Source organism: Sceloporus occidentalis, unplaced genomic scaffold, assembly GCF_023333645.1.
Source record: "Sceloporus occidentalis isolate IW3139 unplaced genomic scaffold, rSceOcc1.0.p SCAF_79, whole genome shotgun sequence".
NCBI classification, from domain to species: Eukaryota; Metazoa; Chordata; class Lepidosauria; order Squamata; family Phrynosomatidae; genus Sceloporus; species Sceloporus occidentalis.
The window spans coordinates 3,903,136-3,929,413 of NW_028317059.1; the positions used below are offsets into that span (position 1 = coordinate 3,903,136).

Consider the following 26,278-nt stretch of genomic DNA (forward strand, 5'->3'; position numbering starts at 1 on the left):
TATTTGGTTATTTTATAATTACTAAGAAATGTATGGATTTATAGAAAATAGTTCAGAACTAATTTCTAATAGCAAAACAAAATGAGAATTGCAATTCATTAATATATTAAAAGACGGAAGCGGAAATCCGTAGGTTTCGCCGTCAGGGGTTAAGTGGCCGTGCAAACGACTCTACTGGTCGCCTGCAGCCCCTACCGACGACCAATAGGCTCACTCGCACAGCCTTTTTAACTCCTGACGGCGAACCTACAGATTTACGCTCCCGTCAACCCCTGCGATGCTGCGTAGATAACGGGAGCGGAAATACGTAGGGGTTAACTTGGCCGGCAGAGACCAGTGGTCTCCCTGCTCCAACAGTTAAAAGTTCGTACGAACGATCAATAAAGTCTCTTGTACGGGCCTTTAACTGTTGAAGCAGGGAGACCAGTGGTCTCTGCCGGCCAAGTTGCTGGACCCGGATTTTAAAAGTCTGTATGAACGACTCCTACAGAGGGCTCGTCTCCCATCAACCAATGAAGTACAGGTGTACTTCATTGGTTGATGCCAGAGGAGGCCCCTGCAGGCGACCAATAGAGTTGATCGTACAGACATTTAAAATCCTGGCTCCAAAGCTGCTGCTTAGTCCATGCCGTGTTAACCCCGTATTAACCCCTCTACAAAAAATGGCAAAAAATGAAGAAAAAAACGAACACGAAGAATGTACATGAACATTCGCCCGAATATGCTAGAAGAGGTGCCTGCAGGCGACCAAAAGAGTCGCTCTCACGGCCCTTTTACTCCTGACGGCGAACCTACGGATTTCCGCTCCCGTTAAACCCTGCGATGCTGCGTAGATAAGGTAGGCTAGATGAGGAAGGGACCAGGGAAATTAGTAAACAAAGATGAAGACGAACACGAAGATTCTTCGTGTTGTGTCTTCGTCTTCATATACGTTTTGCCGCCGCTATGTTCGTATGTTTGGTATTCAGGCTGAACATCGAAAATGCACCCTTAGTGTTCGTTTTCATGTTCTCCCGAATACGAATGCACAAGTCTAGTTTCTGCCCAGTGATAAAGCAATCCTAATACTAGCTGAGGTTTCCAGTCTGGGCTGTATCATCTGAAATGGAAGAGTTTATAACATCAGATGGGTGCTATGGGCTGGTAAAGATTTGTGCGTCGTATTGGAAGCAACAGGAAGAGCAATTCTTGGTGGCAGCTGCTTTATGAGTAAGTTTTCAAGAGACTCATGATAATAAAACAGGAAAATGCACATGTCCGATCTGCCGCGATGCACATATGTGACTTGATATAAGTTACGTGGATGACTAGTGCTCGATGCTGACAGTGTACGGGTCAGAGGACGCAGCTCTACGTGCCCAGCGGACTGGCAAGCACCAAACCAATTGTCTATTCTGCAGGGAGCTGCCAAACACATTCACCGTTATGTATAGGAACACGCCAGTATAATAAAATGAGTTGGAATTGGTACTCACACTTACCTAGGAATTGCATATATGAGCAGAGATTGAGACTCTAATTATTAACCCCTTAATAGCCTGCCAACAAAATGTATAGCTTGCGGAAAGAAGCGAGAGGTGATAGAAACATTTAAATACTTAAAATGATTTAACTAGTTAGGTACTGGAGGAGAAATGTTAGAACAAGTTGTCATAATGTAACACTAGAGGGTTACAGGTGTAGATGTAGTATAATGTAAGGAAGATTTACTTTACTAAGATGGTGGTAGAGGAATGAAACAGCCTCTCATCAGAAGTGGTAGAGGATAATACACCAAGGGAATTTAAACATATATGGGATAGATATATACGGCTCCTGAATCTAAGACAAGACTGTTGGCGCTATATAAATAAAAGATAATAATAATAATTAAGGTCTGACTCTTTACAACCGGAAAAACAGGCAGACTCAATGAGCTGAATGGCTCTTACCTGCCATAAAATTCTATACTTCTGTGCATCTATTTTATTGTTCTAATAACGATTTATAACAATTTTATTGTTTATTGCTCTAATAACGATCTGTCGAAATTAATTACTTCCCGGGAGGGAATTCTGAAATACGCTACCTGTTTTTAAGCAGGGATTTCATCTGTGATATATCAGTAAGAAAAGCATCAATCGGGGGTGCTCCAATGTCTTTCAATCAAGTTTTAACGGTAAAAATCCTAAAAACCAAGGGTCAGACCCTTACAGTTGTACTAAACATACAGAATGTATATATGTGTATATATATATATATATATATATATAGCTATATCTATCTATCTATCTATCTATCTATCTATCTATCTATCTATCTATCTATCTATCTATATATATATAGTGAGATGGTACTCAGACTCTATGCAAACTATTAAAACAATAAGTCTATATTCAGGTCCCTTTCCTACTCTCCAGACAGCACCGACTTTCAGAATATTCTATTTCAGAGGAAATGTTTGTAACTTGTGGAAACTTGATGAACTTGCATTTCCAGTGAGCCTCCATCAATATGCTTTTTCTATGCATTTTGTATCAACCTTGATTTAGGTCATCAGTTGATAACTGCATTTTTAACTGAGAATGATCACTTCTGGGCTCCTTTATGGCCAACCTTAAAATAAATCACGTTTCAATATCTTGACTTCTACATAATTTCATGTTTTCTCGGATTCCCAGCTGTTTGATATCCAGTGCAAGTATACATTAAATGCTAAATATGACATTTCCTGACCACTGAGTATTATTTTTTTTAGCAGCCACGGGGATAGTTTTAGATTTTCAGTATTAGCATTTTGCTGGGTTTATCATTAAATGCAACATATCCTATTGAAGCATCACGCAATTAATCGAAACGATTCACAGAGACAACCAAAATGTCAAATTTTTATAGAACAATCTGCATTTTTGATTTAATGAGCATTTTTTTGGTCAAAACACAGTGTAGATTTGCTTAAGATTTCTGTTCTTGGTGCTATCAGTTACACTAAATTCATTTTTTTTTATAGAGGACGTGCCTGTATCGGATCTGTGCAGAATGTCGGATCTATTGCTTTGGCAAAAGTATCTAATCTGAACATTTGGAGTGACTGGGGTGCAGATAGGTATGATAATGTGCTAACCTGTTCAAAATGTAAAGAGTTAAATTGTGACAAGTTATCTTATAATTCTAGAGCGTTACTCTCGAATTCCGTACCAATTGGAACACAAGCCCTGATTGCGGAGACGGGGTAAGACACTAATTAACCAGTTTCCTTTGGCAGATTCTATTCTAAATGTTCAGCACTCTGTAAGAATGAAAAAACGCACTCATTAGCCACATAAACGTACTTTGACAATCTTCATATTCCTCATTAATAATCTGCATTTTACAGAATTCAAAAGACGCATGAATCACTTGCTGTTGGGTTGTTTCATCAGCGAAATCCATGATGAAAAGTGACACTGTCATTTACCATGTGACTCAACACAGGTAGAGGTGTCCTATTTATTAATGATCTATGGCTTACTCAGTCGTGCCCTGCCGAGCTGTCAGATAGTCATACCTGGGGAGTCTCAGGGTTTGACCCTCAGTCTCAGAGTGGAAGGGCAGATTCTCCGGGTCACTCAGTCAGTTCCTTTCTATTTTAAATTGACGTAATCATATATATAAGGCTACCATATGTTATGGTTGATATCCATAGTACAAGCTACACTGTGTCCCATCCTTATAACCCTTCTTCCCTATCAAGAACACAGAATATACTGTATGAGATGGTAGCAAGACAGATCCAAACAAGTGCAAATGGATAGAATTCCAAAAATTATTAATTTCTTAATGTACCCTTAAGTCCACATTTCTTTTGATATATTTCTAACAAATTCACCCATGCTAACATTTCCATTTTTATTTATATATTCATGGCCAGACTGGGGATATTGACATAAGTGGTGCATACGACCGGCCTCAGGCTATGTTTTGAAGGTCATGTAGTGTACAGGCAGGCAAATCCAACCAGCGGCTGCCCGGTCTGGTCAGGTGAGTATGGGGCACAGTTGGCCAGCTTCTTGCATACCATATATACAGTATGTGTATTATATGAAAAATAAAGTGGGTAGTTCAGTAATAAAATGTTATGTTTTTTATTCCTGCTCTTTCATTCTCAATTTACTGGATGGCGGCAATGGCATGAATTTAACTATATTTACAAACAATTAAGCACAGTTATATTTTGTCAAAGCTCATACGCTTACCTGTAACTTCAACGCACCCGATGGGTAGGATGAAAACGCTGTGCTTCGGTGGCAGGATAAAGGTTCTGTAAAGGGTATATCCCAATGTTCAATATACAGAGATAATGTAGGTATCATAAACGGTTTATTGCAAAAAAACATAGTTATGGTTAATCTTCAACCTCTTTAATGTCAGCAAAACCCGGGATGCAGTTACTATAGCAACAGAATCCTATAAAACAGTTTGTAGAATTTTCCAAATTTGAAGTTACATGTAATGTGCACCTGTCAGCAACGATAACACGGCGGCTCCTTGTACAGGATAGAATTTCATCCAAACAATTTGATGAGCAATTTGCCAACACATACAGTGCGAAAGTTATTTTAGCTTTTATCTGTATATCATCTAAATAAAGTACACAAAAAGATGGAGAAATCTATGATGACAATGGGAGCCAGACTGATTTTTAGGATCAAAGAGGGGTGGATCGTCTATATAACAGGACCGTAAGATAAGAGCCAACAGTGAGCCAAAGTTGAAGAAGCATACCTAAGCAACGAATGGTGTCCTGTTCTGGCTTTGGTAGGATGCAATGTATATGAATCCGTGCAATGGGTAGTGTAATGGATCATAGGGAATTGTGGATGTGCTGCATGCACACAGGTTCCCATTGCTTGACCAAGTTCTTCCGGAGGGGAGAGACTTTAGAAAAAACGGTGGTGGTCTAAAAGGTCCCCTTCCTTTCCGTCTATGGGTCTTCATGCCATTTCAAGACTTATGGGTCTGGAGGACAAATCTGGTTCATGTTGGGGATGGCCAGGCTAGGATCTGCTTGGCTTGTCATTGTCAAGCAATATTGTTGGCTGGTCAAATTTTATTTCTGTTAACATTAGAAATGGTGTTTATCGATTGAAGAGTCATTACTTATCGTCTTTTATCGCGATGATAGAATAATTATTAATACAAGAGTTGAGATTCTCATGCTAGCAGGTATTTAACACCAACAACACTGTTTTATACATGACCAGCACAGGGACGCACATTTTGTGCTGGCTTCATATCAGGCTTACATTAGATAAAATGTTCATTTTGGAGAAAGGACATCGTTTATCCTTTCCGATAAAGCCTTTAGAATGTAAAACACTGCAGGCGGATTATTTTCCTGTGGATGATACACAAAGAGCTACCTTTGCCTGAACCTTAAGATCTTCTGGTTGGAGTTTAAAGACGGTGGTGCCTCCCAAGGGCTGTTCTACTTATTTAACTATCTGTGTTGGATGTGTCGTAAGGCTTTGAACTCTGCTCATCTGCATTCCGAGAACTGCAGGTAACATTTAGTACAGAGAACGTTCTGACTTCAGCTTCGTTTCTCGTGTTTTATTTCCCCCTTTTAAGCTCAAATGGCAGCTGTTTAAAAATCCCAAAAGGACACAGAAAGTTTAGCCTCTGGGGCAGCTGGTAAGCGCTGGTGGAATAAAGGCTTTTAACATTATCTTAATCAGCTGTCAATAACAGAAAACTGAAATCTAGGCAACAGATGAAGTTTGCTGTAACATATTAGCCCAGTGCCATGTTGTCACTATACAATGGTTTGAAAACTGTTGTATATCAGCTAGAGAGATAACAGTTTGGGTTTAAAAGAAAGACTTTATCTTTAACCCATAAGGCATTTTCACAATCTGAGTAACACAATGTATAACACAAATGGGGTCTGCATAACACATTGAAGTGAAGTAATGGTATGATCAATATATATATAAGAAATAATAACCAAGGACTGGAATGCCAGGTAGAGTCCACATCCATAGGAAACGAAATAACTGAGATTAACTATACCTCAAATATGATTAATTTAATTAATGGAAATATACATTATATGCCATCATAGATTGTTTATTTGTCAAAATGGAGAAGCCATTTCAAGTCCCTTTCAACACGGTCTTCTTGGTATGTAGGATATCCATGTCCAATCATGGCATGAGGACTTGTGTTATGGTGGCTACCGAACAGAAGACATATCGTACAATCCAAAACATGGTATAATATGTTGTACTCACTTCTAGTCATCCCCTAAAAAAGCATCTATGACCTACAGGTGGGTGTAAATGTTTTTTTTGGTCAATCTCCAAAAGGTAGATTTTTTGTTTTGTTTTTGGGATATAAAAATTTATTTTAGAACCTAATATGTGGTACAGAGCATGTCAAATCGGTTGGTATATACAGAAAGAGCGTTAGAACTTTTACATTAACACGGTAAGCATAGTTTGATCCATGCATCTGCCTAAGGATGTCACTGTAGGTGCCGAATTATAAGACCAGTCCAGTGGACCAAAACTTCCCTAAAAATCCCCCCCTGTCCTTTCTCTCCTTGGCACTCTCTAAAAAGGTGATTTTCTCTCATTGGCGATGGTTTCTATTTAGGCTGTAATTTTATTTATTTATTTATTTATTCTTCCTAAATGGCATCTATAAAGTTTTGCTGGCAGCCAGGAATCCGGGCCAAGATTTCCCGTGTGTGGAGATTAGTATGCAGTCCACAGCCATCGTACTCCTGAGCGGAAACTCAAACATTCCCGAGGCAATCTGTATAAATATTCACAAGCTAAAGGAGCCGTAAAAACTAACGTTAGGGCAGATATTTATACCAATATATTCTTTGTGCGTTTCAAAAGAGAATGGACAACAGTCATGGTTGGCGAAGTATGATGAGTGTTTTAGCTTAGCAAAGGTTGCAGGGATGCTGCTAGCCGTACGAAGGCTGTTTTAGTAATCACGGTGTATGTCTTGCAGGGGTCTCCAACCTTTAAATGAAATATTTAATAAAACCATTTATAATTAGACACGCTTTGTAGTTACTTTTTTTTAGGATTAAAGAGGAACTTCAACCATTAAATCCATTAGCGGAAGATTGGAAAATGGCATCTGATACCCCATACGCCAAAAAAACTGCGCAATGCAAAACATCAGCTCTGGCTAGTACTGCCCTTTGATGTCCGTGGTCCGGCTGGGACATTGCAGGCCAGAGAAAATTTGGCACTAAGGACACTTTACTTACTTACAAGCTAACTAATCACCGTTGGAAAAAAAATCATTAAAAATCCCAATGTATGCATTTTTTGTTTTTTTTTATTGTTTTTGCTGCGTAGGGTTCATTCACCATCACTCCCTTCAGACACAGTGCATGCTGGTAGGGTGAGAGCCATTCGGGATTAGCCACGGAACTATGAGAAGTTTACAAGTTACCTGTTGGAGTTCCCTGAACTATTGCGAAAGTCATACCCATTCTGGGGTGAGCCGCTGTGTAGGAAGCATGTATGCTGAGTTTATTTATCGCAGACCAATCTCTGGGAATTCTTTTCTGGCTACAAATTCCTTAGTGGAATGACATGGAAGGGGATCCTTAGCACAAATCTGTTTGTGACCCCCTGGTTTGCACTTTATCATAGACGTCAACAAGAATGCTTGAAGGCGACTTGAGGGTTCCACTAGTGGAGGAAGCATGAATTTTATGCCTTCATTGCACCCTTGTTGTCCAATGTATGACATCATATCAAGCACCTTTACCGGACAGAACACTAAGACCCCTTGACAAAGTAATGTTAAGGACTGCATTTGTCTTTTTCCAGGGCCCTCTCTTGAAGAGCCACCATCAATCATCCTTATAAAGGCACCTTGCAAGTAAGCAGAGGTTAATAGGAGTAAAAGTCTACTGCCCCCTCATTTATTGGGGATACCAGTGGTTCAACCTTTGATATTACCTTGTGTAACATAGCTAGTCTTATTTTGTTGGTAACATCAATGCCATATACATAAGTTACAGCACGTTCTTCTGGATTGGTAGGTGGTGCTGGTATAATTCAGGCCAGCTGTGAACATTGCTTCAAATGTGTGTATTTGTGCACCTTAAGGTGTTAAACATCTCTCTGTGTTTGTACACTTATTCTTGAACGGTAGTTGGTCTATTTGTATCCAGCGAGATGCAATAACATGTCATATATTATCCATCAGTGTCAACAAGGTCATCATTTTATCATCACTGCCACCATCAGCGATATGATACATCCTATCCTTCCTGGATGCACATTATTGCACCTTATTAGTGTGTGTCTTTTGTAACACTTGTTTATTTTACCACTGAGTGCACAATGTACCCTTTCATAGAAAAGTTTTATGCTGCAAGATTTTTGTCTATTGGGTATGTGATGTGTTTACAGAAATCCGTGAACATTTATGGTTAAAGGATTCAGAATCTGCTTGGATTCCAGAATCACGGCTTTAATTTCCCTTTGTATGAGTTTTAGGAAATCTCTGGTATTCCAGTTGACGATGACTTCCATCATGTCTGAAGGGGTACGATTTGTTTATACATTGATTCAATTCTTATGTCCAAGGCTGTCTCCTTCACAGCTGGGGTCCAATGGTGGTGGAGGGGTAATGCAGTATATGATCATATGGTCCCAGCTTTCATAAATTCCTATAATAACATGGGGCAGCTATGTCACTCTCTCTATATATATATTATCACCGTTAGTCCTGGAAAATAACTGTGAATGTCATATTCATCCACATAATTAGGGTTGTGAATGCTGCACGAAACTCCTGCCAGCTCTTTTCATATCCATGTCCTGCTATTGTGATGGGTTAGTCACCTTAATGACACATCCCCGTGTAATTGGGCAAGTAGAAGAAGAACAGGTAAGTGTTAATTAGGCTTACGTTGTGAGATCTGGAATAGGTGATGATTACTGTCATTCTAAGCTGATCAGTTGAAGGAAATAGTGACAAATGCAATGGCCCCCACTTACCATAAACATATGGAAGGAAGATTATATTATCAATCACTTGATATCTAAAAGTTGATTCAATTAAATGTAACATACCATATAGCGTATGTAAAGATGATGTACTATCGGCTCTAACTGCTGTTCAATTGCTTGGATTAACAATGGCTAATGTTTAAAACGTTTACCCGTCATATGCTAAAAGCCAATATGGGAAATTAAATGGTATCAGTTGATGTTGGGTTATTCAAATTACTTGTGTTCACAAATATTGTACTTTAACCACCCAACTTGTGTCTTAAGATTCCTTATTTCTAGCAGTACTAATTAAAAGTAGAAGCATATTTGCATGCTCAAGACTACACAGGGGTGGTTCTTCTTGATAGAAGGAGAATTATTGGTTGATTTGTATATGAGTTTATTGTTTATTGTGTTATTTTATAAATTGTGTGATATCACTGACATCCCGTAGACTCTGAAGTCCATCAAAGGAAAGACAGTAAGAAATTCCGTCAACTGTTACTCCTGAAAATCTGTCCCTAAGTGGGACTGGATCATCAGCCTGGGATGACTGGGTATCCGTGTTCTCATTAATCACCCAGCTGCCAAACTACCTTTGCAGGCTCCATCATTAACCCTGTTATTCCACATCTGTCTAACTTTTGAATCTTCAACTTTAAAGCAGTCATACTGTTTCAGATGATGTCAGCTGAACAAAGTATGGTGCCCGGAAGCTTTACTGCATTACGCAGTATATATATCCCATGGTCTATATGTGTTGCTGATCAAATTGATAGCCAATACAGCCACATAAAGTATCAGGATAAGTAACACTAAGAAACTATGTTCCATGTCAGCGTGACATATTGGACCACCCGGTTTTGGAAACATCTGCAGAGAGATTTATTCAAAGTCTGTAATCCGTGTGCAGCACTTTAGGAACAGAGACGACTTGGGACCTGTGTACGTTTTGGATTAACTTGAAAATATAATGACATATGGAACAAATTAACACAGATATGGCGAATTTCACTATGAATGTCCAGAGACCCAATTAGTATTCCTTCTCAGAGATACGGAATTTAAGATCAGTCCAAGAAACGGTGGCCGTTTTCATCAGTGGCCAGAGATAATTTGGATCACTCTGGAGAGGTATTACAGCCCCTTGATCAGTTTGTGGCGCTGCTATAATGTTCTGGTTTTTAAACATGTATCAAAAATGTAAGGGTCATTCTGTAGAAGAACAATTAAAGTCTGCATCCGTGTCCAGAAAACGCAACGTTTGGTATCAGTGCCCAAAATATTCATTAATATTCAGGATCTGTGCCCAGAAATAATGATATTGGGGCATGGAGTTACTGCTTATCCAAAAATGAGCTAGACAGCAAATGATGTCATTAGTGCCTAAAAATACTGTTACATTGGAACCAGCGATATTGCAATATTATATATATATATATGTATATATATTGTGATATATAGGAAATAAGTATCGCAGTGTTGTGCAGTCCCAAAAGAAAAGCGGTCATTTGACTTTTTGGGAGCTTCCAGGATGTCTTTTAACTGTGCATGTAAGCAAACGATTAAATGTGCTTATCCACCTACTCGGCTGAATTCGAAACTATTGTACACTTTAATCATACAAAGGTTTGTCTCATTTTGATGAGAATTTTGATGGAAACATTTAAGGTTCATTTGACACAAAAATAGGTTGTTGTCATAGGAACTGAAAATGCTTTTTAAACTTTTTGTGTGTTGTTTAAAAGGGACTAATAAAAAGGACAGATGTACTAAAGTGTATTATGTATAACCCTGAAAACCTGCAGCGTCGGTTCTCTCAGAGTGAAGTAACACATCCCAAATAATTTTGATGATCGTGAGAAAACCGTTAATTGCTAAATTGGTAGATATAGATCAGACAATTCCAAGCATTATAATAATGAATAAAGCCGCAGATCTCTTGTATTCATACAATGAACCCGGCAGCACCAATGTTCAGTCTATGGAGGTCAACACAATTCACTACTGAGTTCAACTAAAACATGAAACTCTTGTTTCCCATCCCATATGAAGCAATAGGTGCCGTTGGTGAACTCAGTGGCGTAAGAAAAAAAGCCAGGGCCCTCCTGCAAGACTTACAGTGGGAGCCCCCATGCACACAAAATGACATGCTTACACACACTAACGTACTTGCTCTCACACAAACATATTTACACATACATAGTAAAACACACACTTCTACCTTTATTGGCTGCGGAAAGAAGAGTTCAGTACCATACTGACACACTAACATACTTACGCACACATACTCAAAGTAACATGCTTACAGACACACAGTAACATACGTAGACACACACAGTAACACAAAGTGACATACATACAGACACGGTAACACACTTATACACAGACACAGTAACACACACAGTAACACGCACAGTAACATACTTACGCGTACACACACAGTTACACAGTAACATCGTTACACACACAGTAACCCACTTGCCCACACTACACACACTAGCTCAAACACAGTAACAAACTTACACAGCAACACACTTACACATACAGTAACACCATTACACACACACACTCTCACACACATACTTAAACAAAGTAATACACTTCTCCCATGCTGACTGTGTCTGAGCACCGAGAAATGACATCATATCCCTGTGCTGGGACTGAGGGAGGGCGTCATTGCTCTGTCTTGACAATTATGCCCTTCCTACAAATCTTGTTTTTAACATTTTCATTAACCTTGAAGGCACCAGTCATCGCTAAGTGTAGGAGTAATGTAAATCCAGAACTTAAGTTTACAATAGATGGGGTGGTAAAGATTAGCCACTGCTAACTACCCCAGTCTACAAGTCCTATGGTGTTCAGGCAACCATTGCTGACTAAATCCTAGGAGCTGCAGTAAACAACCAAAAAGTTAGTGTGTCATGTAGGCCACCAGTCTAAGAATCATGAGATGTGCATTCAATAGCAGCTGCAGTACCAATCCATAATGATATGAAAGCTAACCTTTGGCACTCCCGTTGTTGAGTAATCACTTTTACATGAGGCTTAACATGCCAGACTGGGTGAGAGTCGTGAGAAATGTAGTCTCAACAGCTGGAGTATCAACTAGTCCTAACTGCCATACATGTTTGAAACTCTTACCAGGTGGGACTCTGTGCCTGTGAAGGAGCAGCTGTCAGAGTGAAGGGGAGGAGACCAGCTAGAGGGAGAAGAAGAGCACAAACACACTGCGGATCCTGACCTGGCACTGGTACATATGTATTTGAGGCATTTGCCGGTGTGCCAGAAGGTCAGTATGCACCAGATTTCTGCGATATATTTTTATTTATATCACCTTCATTCAATCCATTTGTCACCAGCTTGATGTTTCAGGTTTGCTCTTATTGACTTTAATACTTAATATGTTTTTTTTGAGAATAATGTTTTTTTTTCCCTCAGAGCTCTTAAAGAGTTCTTAAAAGCTCTGGGAAAGGTGCCAGATATTTAGATACATGGTATCAATTCCTACTTCAGGCCTTATTTAACAGATTCTAGATACTTAGCATTAATGTAGACTTTATGTCCAGCAATATTTTATAGACACAAAGTATCTATGATGGTAGTTGATGTTGTTTATAATAATGTTAGAATTAAATTTTGTGTTTTCTACTAGCTCAGTTTCTCTATTTTGCAACTGTAAGTTTTGTAATTTTTACCAAAAATGGTTAGTAAGAGCAATTCAGATGGAACATTTAAAAAGTGATCTTATCCACATAGCAACATGTGAAACTTTTGGTTGCTATGGTTAGAGGACCACCCAAAAACCACCCAAAGTGCCTCAGAATGGCTATATTCTCTTACTTCCATTATTAAAGGAAAATGGAAAAACAAAGATAAAACTATTAAATACTTCTACCGGAAGTCCTTTACTATAGCATTAGGCACGTATAAAGCCACAATTTGCATTCACTTGGTAAACTGAACAATCGTGATCAGATATCTGATATAGTGACATTTTGGATTAATCACCAGGAGGTACTTTGACATTTTGGGTCAGAGCCCATTGATCAATACTCAGAGATCAGAGATTAGTGCTCGTGCAGAAAGTCATATTTTGGATCCGGTGGGAGATCTGAAATCGGTATTGAAGTGTGACATAAATTAGCTGTGAAATCCAAGATCAGTAAACAAAAACCTTGTGATATTCAAGGTCATTGCTGACGGGAACAATAATATTCGGCATCAACTTTCATGTATGTGTTCAAAATTCAAGCTCAGCTTTTTGGGGAGTTCTTGTGCACAGAGTTATAATGGCATTTACCCATGCCTGTAGTTTTCATTCAGTAAGGTTCTAGAGCTACGCTACATATTACATACGTGTACATAGTCATAGACGCAGGGCTCATGGTTGATAAAATGTCTGGTAGAACACCCGTTAAGTGCTTCATAGAGCGTTTGCTTTTTCATCTACATTATTCACCTAGAATGCATGACTGTTTCTTGAATGAATGGATCCTTATTTGTCCTTTCAGATTCTGCTTGCTTGCCAGATACCCGAACCGTCCCCATAGAATAGCCATAGCCAAGTTATGTCAAGCTGGCAGACACGGCGCGCAGATTCATTTGTGCTGTGTGATGCTCCACTTATTTTACCTTTCCCTTGGCTATATAGTATTTATCTGTCTCATTCCTCAGCGTAGGGTCACTGGTCATCTCTTTGTGAAGGAAAGAATGAGCATTTGGCAGGAAGTGGAGTCTGGACGAGTGGTGGATAATTATCGTCTGGTTTGCCGATCTGGTTGTGACTAATCGCAATCTGTAGTGAAGTGAGTGTGCCAAAAATTTAGGTTTGGATTTGAGGAAGAACATGAACTAAAAGAGACAGACAGCATTAGATGGAGAAGAAGTTTATCAATGGTCGCGGGAGAGCTAGATCTTATGGCCGAATCGATTTGGCTTAAAGATTGCTCAATTAAGAGGGACAGCTGATGACAGGTTGGATTGGTGGAGTATAGTTTGCAGGGTCCATAGGTCCTGGTATGGTCAGAAATGAAGCTTGGAGATCTTGTCCATCTCCAAACATAATAAAAATCGCATTTCCATGTCTCCACAAAGTTTACATTACAGGCAAGATACCTGTTAGGCTGCTGGTAGACCTTTTGTGGTCAGTTGGTCACATGGTTTATGTTATTTACAAATGCAATCATTTCTAAGAAGCCTCAAAACAAACAGGAATGAGTGGATAAATAAATAGCTTACTATTTTGCCAGTCTTTTTTATTTTGCTTTTTTCCACCTCATTTGTTTTACTTTACATGTGTTTATTTTCTGCTTTTCTTCCTTTTGCTCGGAGCTGTTTATCTGAGCCCAGAATGAGCCGCTTTTCAGTAACCCCGTGTGTCTGGTCCAAAATATCTCACATTCATCGTAATAATAAACTTGCAGATCCCAAGCCCTGGAAGGATTTTTTTTTTAAAAAAAATCATTACAAGTCCTCATAACAGTACAAAAATGCAGACATCATCAATGGCATGTTTCATCTTATTCTCTGAATCTCAAATATCAAGACAGAAATTCATCAAAGAAAGATAAAATGAGGCAGCACAGACTCGATTCCTATTCTAGGTTCATAATATGTCCAGCAGAAGGGTTCTGTTTTACTCAGATTTGCATATTCTCTCCAGTTTTCTTTTGAGGGTAAAAAAGGATTTTATTTTCAAATTCTAGCACAGATTATATTATGAAAAATAATCACATTTAAAACCATAATTTTCCTACCCCTAAAATTATTTACATTTTTAAAGATTTGGCTTTACTGAAATCATTATTTGTTGTTTGAATTGATCAAAGAGCAGGGGTTTCTGGCAATCTTGATGGTCAGCTGCCAGCTAACTTAATAAACAGGGTCCTGGCTTATGCGACAAGTGTTATCTGGCTGTTTTGGGCTATATTTTTGCATTTGGACTATTCTTTTTGCATGAATTTTTATGTATTTATTATTATTTTTTTGTTATTTTTACCAGCATGGGTATGAGCTGTTAGGATTTTATGTGCTCCTTACGCCTCTCAGTGATGTGCCTGGGCCGCAGTTTATAGGGACAACAAACGGGGTCCTCCCAAGAAGTATTAACTGACGGCTAATGAAGTCAACATAACCGTAATAGGTTAAAAATAATTTCTTGGTTGTACCAGACAGTGAAATAATTATTATGTACCCATCAGCAGGTAACCAACTGAATTAATTTAACCCCTTAAGGACAATGGGCAGTCCCTAAACCCATGGAAAATAATGCATTTTGTCATTAAGGGGTTAAAAGAGAAACCATCTATTGCTAAATGATCCAAACAGTCTGTATGTGAATGGCTTTATTGTTGGGATGTGCTATGAGAATGCACAGGGATTTTAGAAACATTCACTGCAGTCGCTCAGTTTTCCTTTATTCTCTTATACCCTGACCTAAAATTACATAGATTGTGTAGCTGGCACACAAAAACATATACATTCTGTACACTGTTACCGCACTTTTCTTATGCCTGCCTATGAATTATGAGCTTCTATGTGTCGGTTTGTATTTTATTTTTAATTCTTCCAGTGAGTAAAGGAAACCAAGCAATGGAATTTAAATATTCACTCGCTAAAGCTACATTTCTCCCCCACCGTTAACTAAAATCCTTATTTCTGTATACTGCTGGTGAGGCCTGATGGTCTCGCTGGAGGAAGCAGGGATTCCGTGTCTCTTAAGTATCTACAAGCATGGACCTTGGTCCGACAAAGCCTGCGGTTATAGTTATCATCCCATTCTTTTTCAGACCAGCCATTTTGTAATATTGTAAAGCACCAAAAAGGTTGAAGATGACGCGAACTCAGAACTCAGAAGAGAACTCCCAACTGGAGAATTCCCAACTACAGAACTCCCAACTGGAGAATTCCCAACTGCAGAAGTCCCATGTGAAAAATAGAAGTGTCATTATATTGTGCAGCTTATTGTCTGTCTGACCAAATGTCTTGACTAGTGTCTCAATTTTTAGCCGGGAACATTACACTATTGGAAACATTGTAACGGCATTGGTTGGGACAAAGATTGAAATGCAATCAGTTTGCTTATATGGTGGAACCCAGTTGCCGGAATGTACTCTTTTCATAATACCTCTGACCCTATGTGCCAAAAAAAAAATGATAAAGCGAGCACAAGCAGGTAATAGGGCGATGTCAGTCCAGCAGCAAGACAGTAAAGAAGTCAGAAGACTAGAAAAGGGTAAAGAACCAGTAAACAAGAAGGTTGCATCCACTGGTAGACAGGAGCAAAGCAGAGGTCAAGAGGAGGGTCAGGACTGGTAAAGGTGGTGGGTGTCAGCAAGTAGAATCATGGCAGAGGACAGGTACCGATGATCTATTGATTAATATATACGCTTGGCTTAGTCTATGTTTTTACGCCACTTTATGATATTCATTGTCCTTGATGCGCTCCCTATTTATGTACCAACACAGATACAGTTCTTGTTTTGCAGAACAGCAGAGATGTGATCTGGCTCTTTATTCTTTAATATTAGTGTCAATCAAGCTTCGTCCTTCAATATCCACTAATGATGGATGACATTGGATTTTGATGACAGGTCCACTTCAAGCAACTTACTTATGCACGTATAGACAACATTAGTAAGAAGCCACTTAACTTGAAATACCAGTTAAGTACCATGCCTGCGTCTCCCACACTGATGGCTAACAGCAGGTGCCCCATGAGGTCAGAACTAATGGCCATTCCTGTCTGACATGGAAGGCTGTCATCTCCACCCAATACAGCCCAAATATACAGGAACCCACTGAAGACCTAACTTGCTACCTGGAGAGACAGCAAGTCAAACATACATCCTGATAATAACCTGTCTTTATTTTATTAGTGTACACCTAAAACATGCTAAACTTAAGAAAGATATGGGTCAAATCTTTATATTTACATTATTAAATGCTCTCATAAAATAATGGCAAACACACATATAGGTCTCATAGGCATTTCCAAGGCAGGTTTGGACTGATATATAGCATATTCCACAATGTTAAAATCTTCACCCTCTCATTAAGAATATTAATTTGTGGTCAGTGCCAACATAGCTATAACTCCCACCGGTGTATCTGTCAATCTCACCCGCTGCCCTTTATATATTTTATATATTTTATCATATGGCACTATCCCTTCAAATAGAAGGGATCTGGTGGAATTTAAAATATTGAAATAAACATTTTGCATCAGGGAAAATATGGAATAATATAATATATATATATATTTTATCCATGAATGCTTTGAATTGACAGTCAAAGCAAACAAATGATTGGTTACATTTTTCATTAGATCGGAAACAGAAATGCATAAAGAGATGTTATTTATTTGGTGTAAACCCCATAAAAGATGTATTGGTGTGCTTGGAACCAACTAATTTTAATGACTCTCTCCCTCTATAGCCACTTACTTATTATTATTATTATTATTATTACATTGCTTCTTACAGTCCATACATTCAAAGAGTCTGACAAAACCAGAATTAACTTATTATTAACAAACCCTCTGCACTCCCAACACCCTGAGTGGGCTCTAAACTGAAGGAATAAAGAAAGTGACAGATACTCTGTAAAGTAATTTGAATTTTTAATCAACGGTTTTCAAATATACAAAGCTGGTCTTTAAAAGCTTCTCCATTGCTTGCTGTCACCCCAATCAGCCATATCTAGGATGTCTTTGTCTTCAGCAGATTATAGACGTAAATTTGAAGATCACCATCAAATTTTATGAAACAAACAGAGGGCTTGGCTTCCACTTGTTGAATTACCATGCCAATCTTTTTCGAGCCATCTTCTCCAAAAAAATCCAGTTGAGTTCCTACTAGGCTTTCCACAACTTCTCCAAGCTCACAATCAGCCGCAGGGCAGTCTGGTATAATGCGGAGACCTCCCTGCTGGTAGTCGTCTCCAAGCTGGTACATGTATAAGAAAGGGTAATTTTCATAGGATATGAAAAAGCATGAATTCATAACGGGAGCTCGTGCCAAAACGATTCCTAGACGCTCATACTTGGAGCCATCTTCTGTTTCAAACACATGTCCCACTGCTTTACCAACCATGGAATCTGCCAAGATGTCATTGCTGATTTGGGTAGGGGCAACTCTCTCTGGAAGCACTTTGAGATCTAACACTCTTTCATCTTTATATAGTTCTACTCCATAGATGTTATCAGAGCCATCATATTTTATAAGATATAGTGAGGGGCACACCAACACTTGATCCAGAACAGTTCCCTTGCACTGAGTTATCAGCCCGCTGTCTTCTTTCCATCCATGTTGTATTGTATGGCCAACAATATTTGTTTGAGGCTGTGGAACAGGTTTACTTGGTCCCACGTTGCTCAGATGGTTTTTATGGGAGGCCTTTTTCTTCATCTTATTTGCTGAAACACCTGCAGGTCCTGCTCCAGATCTGGATGGATGAGCTCTGGTCTTGCCACCTCGTGTCTTCATTGATCTTTGTGTTTATGGGCAGCAAAGCTGCCAGACTAGGGTGAGAATTCTATTCTCTCAAATGATACTGTTGTATATCCAGTCTATGCAAAGAAATGAATCAAAGTTTGTCCACCAACTGTCAAAGGTAGTGTTTGCTACACCAGTAAACAGCAGACTGCCTTCAAATGACATTTCCACCTGCTCTTGGAATCTTGGCATTGTTGAGAAATAAAGGGGTGCTGTTATGAGTTCATGCTATGAGTTTGAAAGCACAGCAGTTTTCACAGTGAAAGAAGGCAGTTTTTTTTTCAAATAGTAACCTGCCTACATTGTAGCTGATTATAAATGTAACATGTAACCACCGCTTCCTTTGAAAGAGATACTTCTTAATAACCTTTTAGTTCTATCAGGACTAAACATAGAGATGGAGATGTCATATTAAAGAAAATAGTGCATCTAAATAAAGTGCCTGCAGAAAAAAGTACACACTGGACATATGGCACTATCCCTTCAAATAGAAATATTGAAATAAACATTTTGCAACAGGTAAACAGAATGTAATAAAATGTGGAATAATATAAATCCCACCTGTGTATCTGTCAATCCCACCCGCTGCCCTTTACTCCAAATGTGCCACTCATCTGAAAACATAATGCCCATAGGTAAAAGATTGTAGATCAACTGTAAAAAGTAGGTGGACATCCTTATCAAATACTGTTCATTCTCATATACATATAATTCAAGAAATGGCAACACAATTTTATAAAAGAAAATTTAAAAAAAGAATAGAAAAACATACTAGGCTGTTTACAGACATTTGGTCAGAAGAACCATGTCCTCTTACAAAGGGATTCCTTTTTCATTTTGCCTTCCTCTTTCTTATGAAGGCGCTCAATAGCTATAACTCCCACCGGTGTATCTGTCAATCTCACCCGCTGCCCTTTATATATTTTATATATTTTATCATATGGCACTATCCCTTCAAATAGAAGGGATCTGGTGGAATTTAAAATATTGAAATAAACATTTTGCATCAGGGAAAATATGGAATAATATAATATATATATATATTTTATCCATGAATGCTTTGAATTGACAGTCAAAGCAAACAAATGATTGGTTACATTTTTCATTAGATCGGAAACAGAAATGCATAAAGAGATGTTATTTATTTGGTGTAAACCCCATAAAAGATGTATTGGTGTGCTTGGAACCAACTAATTTTAATGACTCTCTCCCTCTATAGCCACTTACTTATTATTATTATTATTATTATTACATTGCTTCTTACAGTCCATACATTCAAAGAGTCTGACAAAACCAGAATTAACTTATTATTAACAAACCCTCTGCACTCCCAACACCCTGAGTGGGCTCTAAACTGAAGGAATAAAGAAAGTGACAGATACTCTGTAAAGTAATTTGAATTTTTAATCAACGGTTTTCAAATATACAAAGCTGGTCTTTAAAAGCTTCTCCATTGCTTGCTGTCACCCCAATCAGCCATATCTAGGATGTCTTTGTCTTCAGCAGATTATAGACGTAAATTTGAAGATCACCATCAAATTTTATGAAACAAACAGAGGGCTTGGCTTCCACTTGTTGAATTACCATGCCAATCTTTTTCGAGCCATCTTCTCCAAAAAAATCCAGTTGAGTTCCTACTAGGCTTTCCACAACTTCTCCAAGCTCACAATCAGCCGCAGGGCAGTCTGGTATAATGCGGAGACCTCCCTGCTGGTAGTCGTCTCCAAGTTGGTACATGTATAAGAAAGGGTAATTTTCATAGGATATGAAAAAGCATGAATTCATAACGGGAGCTCGTGCCAAAACGATTCCTAGACGCTCATACTTGGAGCCATCTTCTGTTTCAAACACATGTCCCACTGCTTTACCAACCATGGAATCTGCCAAGATGTCATTGCTGATTTGGGTAGGGGCAACTCTCTCTGGAAGCACTTTGAGATCTAACACTCTTTCATCTTTATATAGTTCTACTCCATAGATGTTATCAGAGCCATCATATTTTATAAGATATAGTGAGGGGCACACCAACACTTGATCCAGAACAGTTCCCTTGCACTGAGTTATCAGCCCGCTGTCTTCTTTCCATCCATGTTGTATTGTATGGCCAACAATATTTGTTTGAGGCTGTGGAACAGGTTTACTTGGTCCCACGTTGCTCAGATGGTTTTTATGGGAGGCCTTTTTCTTCATCTTATTTGCTGAAACACCTGCAGGTCCTGCTCCAGATCTGGATGGATGAGCTCTGGTCTTGCCACCTCGTGTCTTCATTGATCTTTGTGTTTATGGGCAGCAAAGCTGCCAGACTAGGGTGAGAATTCTATTCTCTCAAATGATACTGTTGTATATCCAGTCTATGCAAAGAAATGAATCAAAGTTTGTCCACCAACTGTCAAAGGTAGTGTTTGCTACACCAGTAAACGGCAGACTGCCTTCAAATGACATTTCCACCTGCTCTTGGAATCTTGGCATTGTTGAGAAATAAAGGGGTGCTGTTATGAGTTCATGCTATGAGTTTGAAAGCACAGCAGTTTTCACAGTGAAAGAAGGCAGTTTTTTTTTCAAATAGTAACCTGCCTACATTGTAGCTGATTATAAATGTAACATGTAACCACCGCTTTCTTTGAAAGAGATACTTCTTAATAACCTTTTAGTTCTATCAGGACTAAACATAGAGATGGAGATGTCATATTAAAGAAAATAGTGCATCTAAATAAAGTGCCTGCAGAAAAAAGTACACACTGGACATATGGCACTATCCCTTCAAATAGAAATATTGAAATAAACATTTTGCAACAGGTAAACAGAATGTAATAAAATGTGGAATAATATAAATCCCACCTGTGTATCTGTCAATCCCACCCGCTGCCCTTTACTCCAAATGTGCCACTCATCTGAAAACATAATGCCCATAGGTAAAAGATTGTAGATCAACTGTAAAAAGTAGGTGGACATCCTTATCAAATACTGTTCATTCTCATATACATATAATTCAGGAAATGGCAACACAATTTTATAAAAGAAAATTTAAAAAAAGAATAGAAAAACATACTAGGCTGTTTACAGACATTTAGCCAGAAGAACCATGTCCTCTTACAAAGGGATTCCTTTTTCATTTTGCCTTCCTCTTTCTTATGAAGGCGCTCAATTAAACCCTTGGATCAATGGTAGCCAGAGATCAGTAGGCTATTGAATCATTTACAATGTCAAGCTGACTGCCTGCATCTGAGCAACCTACTGTTCTTCTAGTCCAGAGTAATAGATGTTATATCCTGTCGACAGCTTGACAGCCACAGGTTGATGTTCCTCAGATACTACGCCTGGCCCCATTCTGTATTCTCCTTGGGCAATGCCACCAACTGTAGGTTCATGGATGAAGCTGCTGTTGAGCAAGGTTTCAGCTAACGATCAGATCAGCCAGACTTGGCATCTTATCATTTATTTATTATTAGTAACAGATGGCTAGAAAAGTGCCTTGCAGCTCTGTATTCACTCTCTGCGTTCCGTACAACTGAAGCCAGCGCTCAATGTGCTGGAGTTTTCCTCCCATCTGTTCACTTTCTGTCCAGTTTTTACTACTTCTGCATGATGGAGCTCAGACTTCTTCCAGCCAATTCCCCAGTCCAAGGGCCTGAGAGCAACCATAAACTCCGCAATTTCTCCCACCGCTTTCTAGCAGCACCTTCTGATTCATCTGTCTCTAATTAACAGAACTGCAGAGCTTGGCACGACCCAGGCAAATATGCCTTTCTGATATGAATGAAATGATTATTTTGCTTTATGCTGTTGATTTTCTTGAAATTAAGCGTGTCTCTTTTCTTCTGTAAGTTCTCTTGGCTTAACAACACATGTTATAATTATGTACAAGAGGAAATAATACACAACAAGATAAAACAATGAAATGTGTGTTTTATAGATTGATACAGACCCCAATTTGATTATCATTAATGCCCAGGGCATCCTTATGTTGTATCAAAAGGAGAAACTAGGGTGTTTCCTAATGTCAGGTCTGGGAACATACTCTACCATAAAATATATCATTCCTTTTGAAGATCTAACTGATCCAAGATGGAGAAAGATACCCTTGATCATTTCAAATTGCTTTACGCCTCAGTAAATTAACCTGCAGGGCATATGGAAATAGAGAAGAGAATGGGATACTTCTCACTCAGGTTAGTCGGTCCCATGCACCCTAGTCTTCAAAATGTGTTTTTATTACCTAATGTACACAGAAAAAATGGAATTTTAACCTAAGTATGTTTGAAATTCCTTGAACACAGAACATGCTTTGAAAGTAAAACCGATCTCTTTTGTAAAGCTTGCAACTCAAAATAGCAGGGAACGTTTGGGTTCTTTCAAAGCATGTGCTAATATAAGATTAAGACTTGACGATTAATATAATAAAACAGGGGCAAAGACGAAGGCATTCAAGATGCCTCAATTACACTTGGGTGCAGACACAAGAACTATGAGAATGACCTTGCACCATGTGCTCTACATATATGGATCTATATGTTCTACGTGAGTGTCTAGCAATGAGACTATGACTTCAGCTGCTACTTGTAGACTTTTCTTCCTTCCTATCCTCAACGGATCATCCGACCTTTTTAGCCTCAATGCTCCTCTTCAGCATTTTTAAGTTTGCCTCCCACTATAGCATATTTTACCTCTCTATGTGTTGAGCTACGTCGCATGGTTCCCAGTACAAACATTTATTTCCTTTTCATAACTTTTTCTACCTTTCTCATTCCATAGCCCTTTTTTTTAGAATATCTTCATGCATCTTGTAGCTGCCACTCTTCTCTACAATTGTCTTAACCATTTCAATGCCAACACACAAGTTCCATAACACTCAATAGCTTGATACGCCGCTGAGTACCAAGCAAAACCAAATCAGGAGAACACCCTTTGGCTGCCAATCAATCCAGCTATGGAGGGCGGCAGAGAGGTTAATGTGAGAATTTTTGTGTTTTCCGTCTAGCGTGAGGATTGTTTATTAACGCCTCTGAAGCACTAATGTAACCTAAGAGGCATGTCCTGCTAATAGAGAATGCAATCTTTATGAAGGAAACTTCCCTTATCAGGCTGTTTGCATTCCATAATAATTACCAGCCCTGCCATAACCCTAATTTAGCTTATTATAGCGCAATATGCTAATGCGTATGCAGGAGGGTGGAGGCTATTGACAACTGATATAATGCAACACAACAGGATGTTTTGTTATTAAGCAGCTGCTGGCCTGCTTGGTCGGGAAACGCCATCATTACATCCTAAAGAGGCAATTATTCTACTTGCAATGCTATGCAAATGCCCACTCATTAAAATCACATGCAACCCAGTTCTCTTCCTTTATTTCCAATACAGTTGTCGTTATAATCATTTTACCAAATGTCTCTCCAAAGATTAGCTTGACCATTGGCGATGAGGGGATCCACAAAGATGTCGCAGGAACTAAAAATGCAAACACAGGCATTTATAATAAATTCATATAAGGGGCATTAGTGGAGTCTATACTGCAACTGTAACACCTTTAAAGCATCACGATTTATATCTACCCAACATGTGAGTAGGGGGCTAAGGCATTATTGTATTGGACCTATTAGTTTGATATATGAAAATCCCCACAGTGGACATAGAGATGTGTCCTGACAATATCACTTGGTATAGACAGGGATTGACATTGACATATTCAGTGTATATAAAGAACCCTATCCTGACACACTCAATACGTGCAAAGCGATCTATCATGACATATTCATGTTGTATATAGGGAGCTTTGTCCAAACATATTAACCGTGCACCTATAGTTCTCTATGCTGGCAGACAGTGTTCAGCGTATAGAAAGAACTCCGTCTCCATAGTGTTTATCACTAGTTGTTCAGTTTTTATATACAAGTTTGCAGTATATATACACGGATCTGTTCTGCCATATTCACTGTATATGTAAAGAACTTGTTCTAACATATTCTGTTCTTGTAAAACTTTATCCCTGACCTATAAGGACTTTCTGAGATTTTCTAATCACAAATGATATGAGAAAGAGAGAGAGAGAGAAGAGGAACGAGGCAAAAGCTGTCTTTTTCATCTGCAGATTTAAAATGTACAACAGACAAAGATAATTGTCTATCTATCTATCTATCTATCTATCTATCTATCTATCTATCTGTCTGTCTATCTACAATATAGATGTATTTTTTTTGCTTGTTTTTGAAATTTAAATAATTGATCCAAGAAACAAATTATTCAACAAATGTCTTTATAGATGTTTGTTTTCCTACTATTAATTCCCATACTTAATGTAATGTAAAGGAGAAATAGAAATGTATTTTGGCTTATGGGTGCCAGAGGGGTGAAAATAGTTAGAAGTAGTATAAAGGGTTTTAGGAATCTTAAGAATTTGTCAGAAATGTGACTTTATCGTGAAATTAAATAAAGATTGACATTAAATCGTGTCCTTGTTATTGTTTTGTGTGTAAAGTATAAGGAACATTCTGCCAAGAGCATTACGTCCTTGGCAAGATATTGGCAATATTATGTTGTTGTTTTTTTTTATCTTCCGGACCTGGTGCCCTTGTGAACAAAGAGAGATCAATTTATTAAAGCATGCATCAGGGCACTTGCTCCACAAATTGTGTACCGGACTGCTTAGTTTATAATGAACAATCCAAAATGACAGTGATCAAAAGCGTGCCTACAAGTCAACAAAGAAAGAGTGAGCTGAAAAATCGATTCTATTGACTGATCATCACAGTGTCCAGAACTCATTCCAATAGAACGTTGTTTGAACTGAAGAAGCAGCTAACAATCACATCCAAGCTGAGTTACAAATTCCTCCCTGAGGATAAGTGAAAAATCTCATTGAAGGAATGCTACAATCTTATAAAAATAATACAAAAAGGTGTTATGAAGGAAAGAGAAAGATTAGTATGTATCAACCACATGATGTGGTTTTGGGGTAGTAATTGTCTGGAACATTGAAGACTAAAAAAGACAAAAAAGTTAAGACATAAACCAAAGCAGAGGAAACAAATAAAACAAAATAATTTTCACTCTTGCCAGATGACAGACAGTGACGTTATGGCTACTGCCTGAAATGGAAAGTAACCAACTTTTGCTTGTCTTTAGTAACTGGAAAACCTCTCAGTTTCTTTGATGGACAACCTGGTTTCTCCTAGAACAAGGGCAAGCATTCCAGTTGAAGAACATCTCAGTATCCCAGCTAGAGCTTTTCCTGCATACATCAGACCTTTGTGCACATGGCGTACCAAAGACCAAGTGGAGACCTACATTGGTTCACCAACTGCCTGGCCAAACTATTCTCATAGGAATGCTCTCCGGACATATTTTTCTTTGTGTTCTGCATGTTGGCAGAACGTCACTCACATCCCTAGTTGTATTGTCTAGGACCAACAGTCATTTAGAGCGAACGGGCCCTGAAAATGTAGTCAACCGCTGTAGTGGGTACATGGCAGAGGAGTCAGGAAACCCACTGCAGATTTCCCTCTTGCAGATAATGTTGAATATGGCTGCATTCATGTATTCCAACCCTGCTGCAGTGATTTTTACTTGCCTGATTTACTGCTCCCAGCCTGGAGAGGGATACATTTGCTTAGTGTATTTCTAAATCAAAATAGAATGAAAAAAGACTGCTTTTATCCTATTTTATTCCGGTCTCACTTATCTCTGTCACCTCTAGCTTGGCGCTGTCAGGAGTGATATGTCTGTAATCTCCCCCCTCCTCCCCCGGCGGGCCGCACCATTACCCCCTCCTCTGTTTATTTTTGAGTCTGG

At 38.7% G+C, this 26,278-nt stretch overlaps 2 pseudogenes; both read right to left on the reverse strand.

The window, feature by feature from the left end:
• Window positions 1–17,695: 17,695 nt before the first annotated feature.
• LOC149285463 (spindlin-1 pseudogene) lies at window positions 17,696–18,481 on the reverse strand (annotated as a pseudogene).
• A 1,491-nt stretch (window positions 18,482–19,972) lies between these two features.
• LOC149285464 (spindlin-1 pseudogene) lies at window positions 19,973–20,758 on the reverse strand (annotated as a pseudogene).
• Between the last annotated feature and the right edge of the window lie 5,520 nt (window positions 20,759–26,278).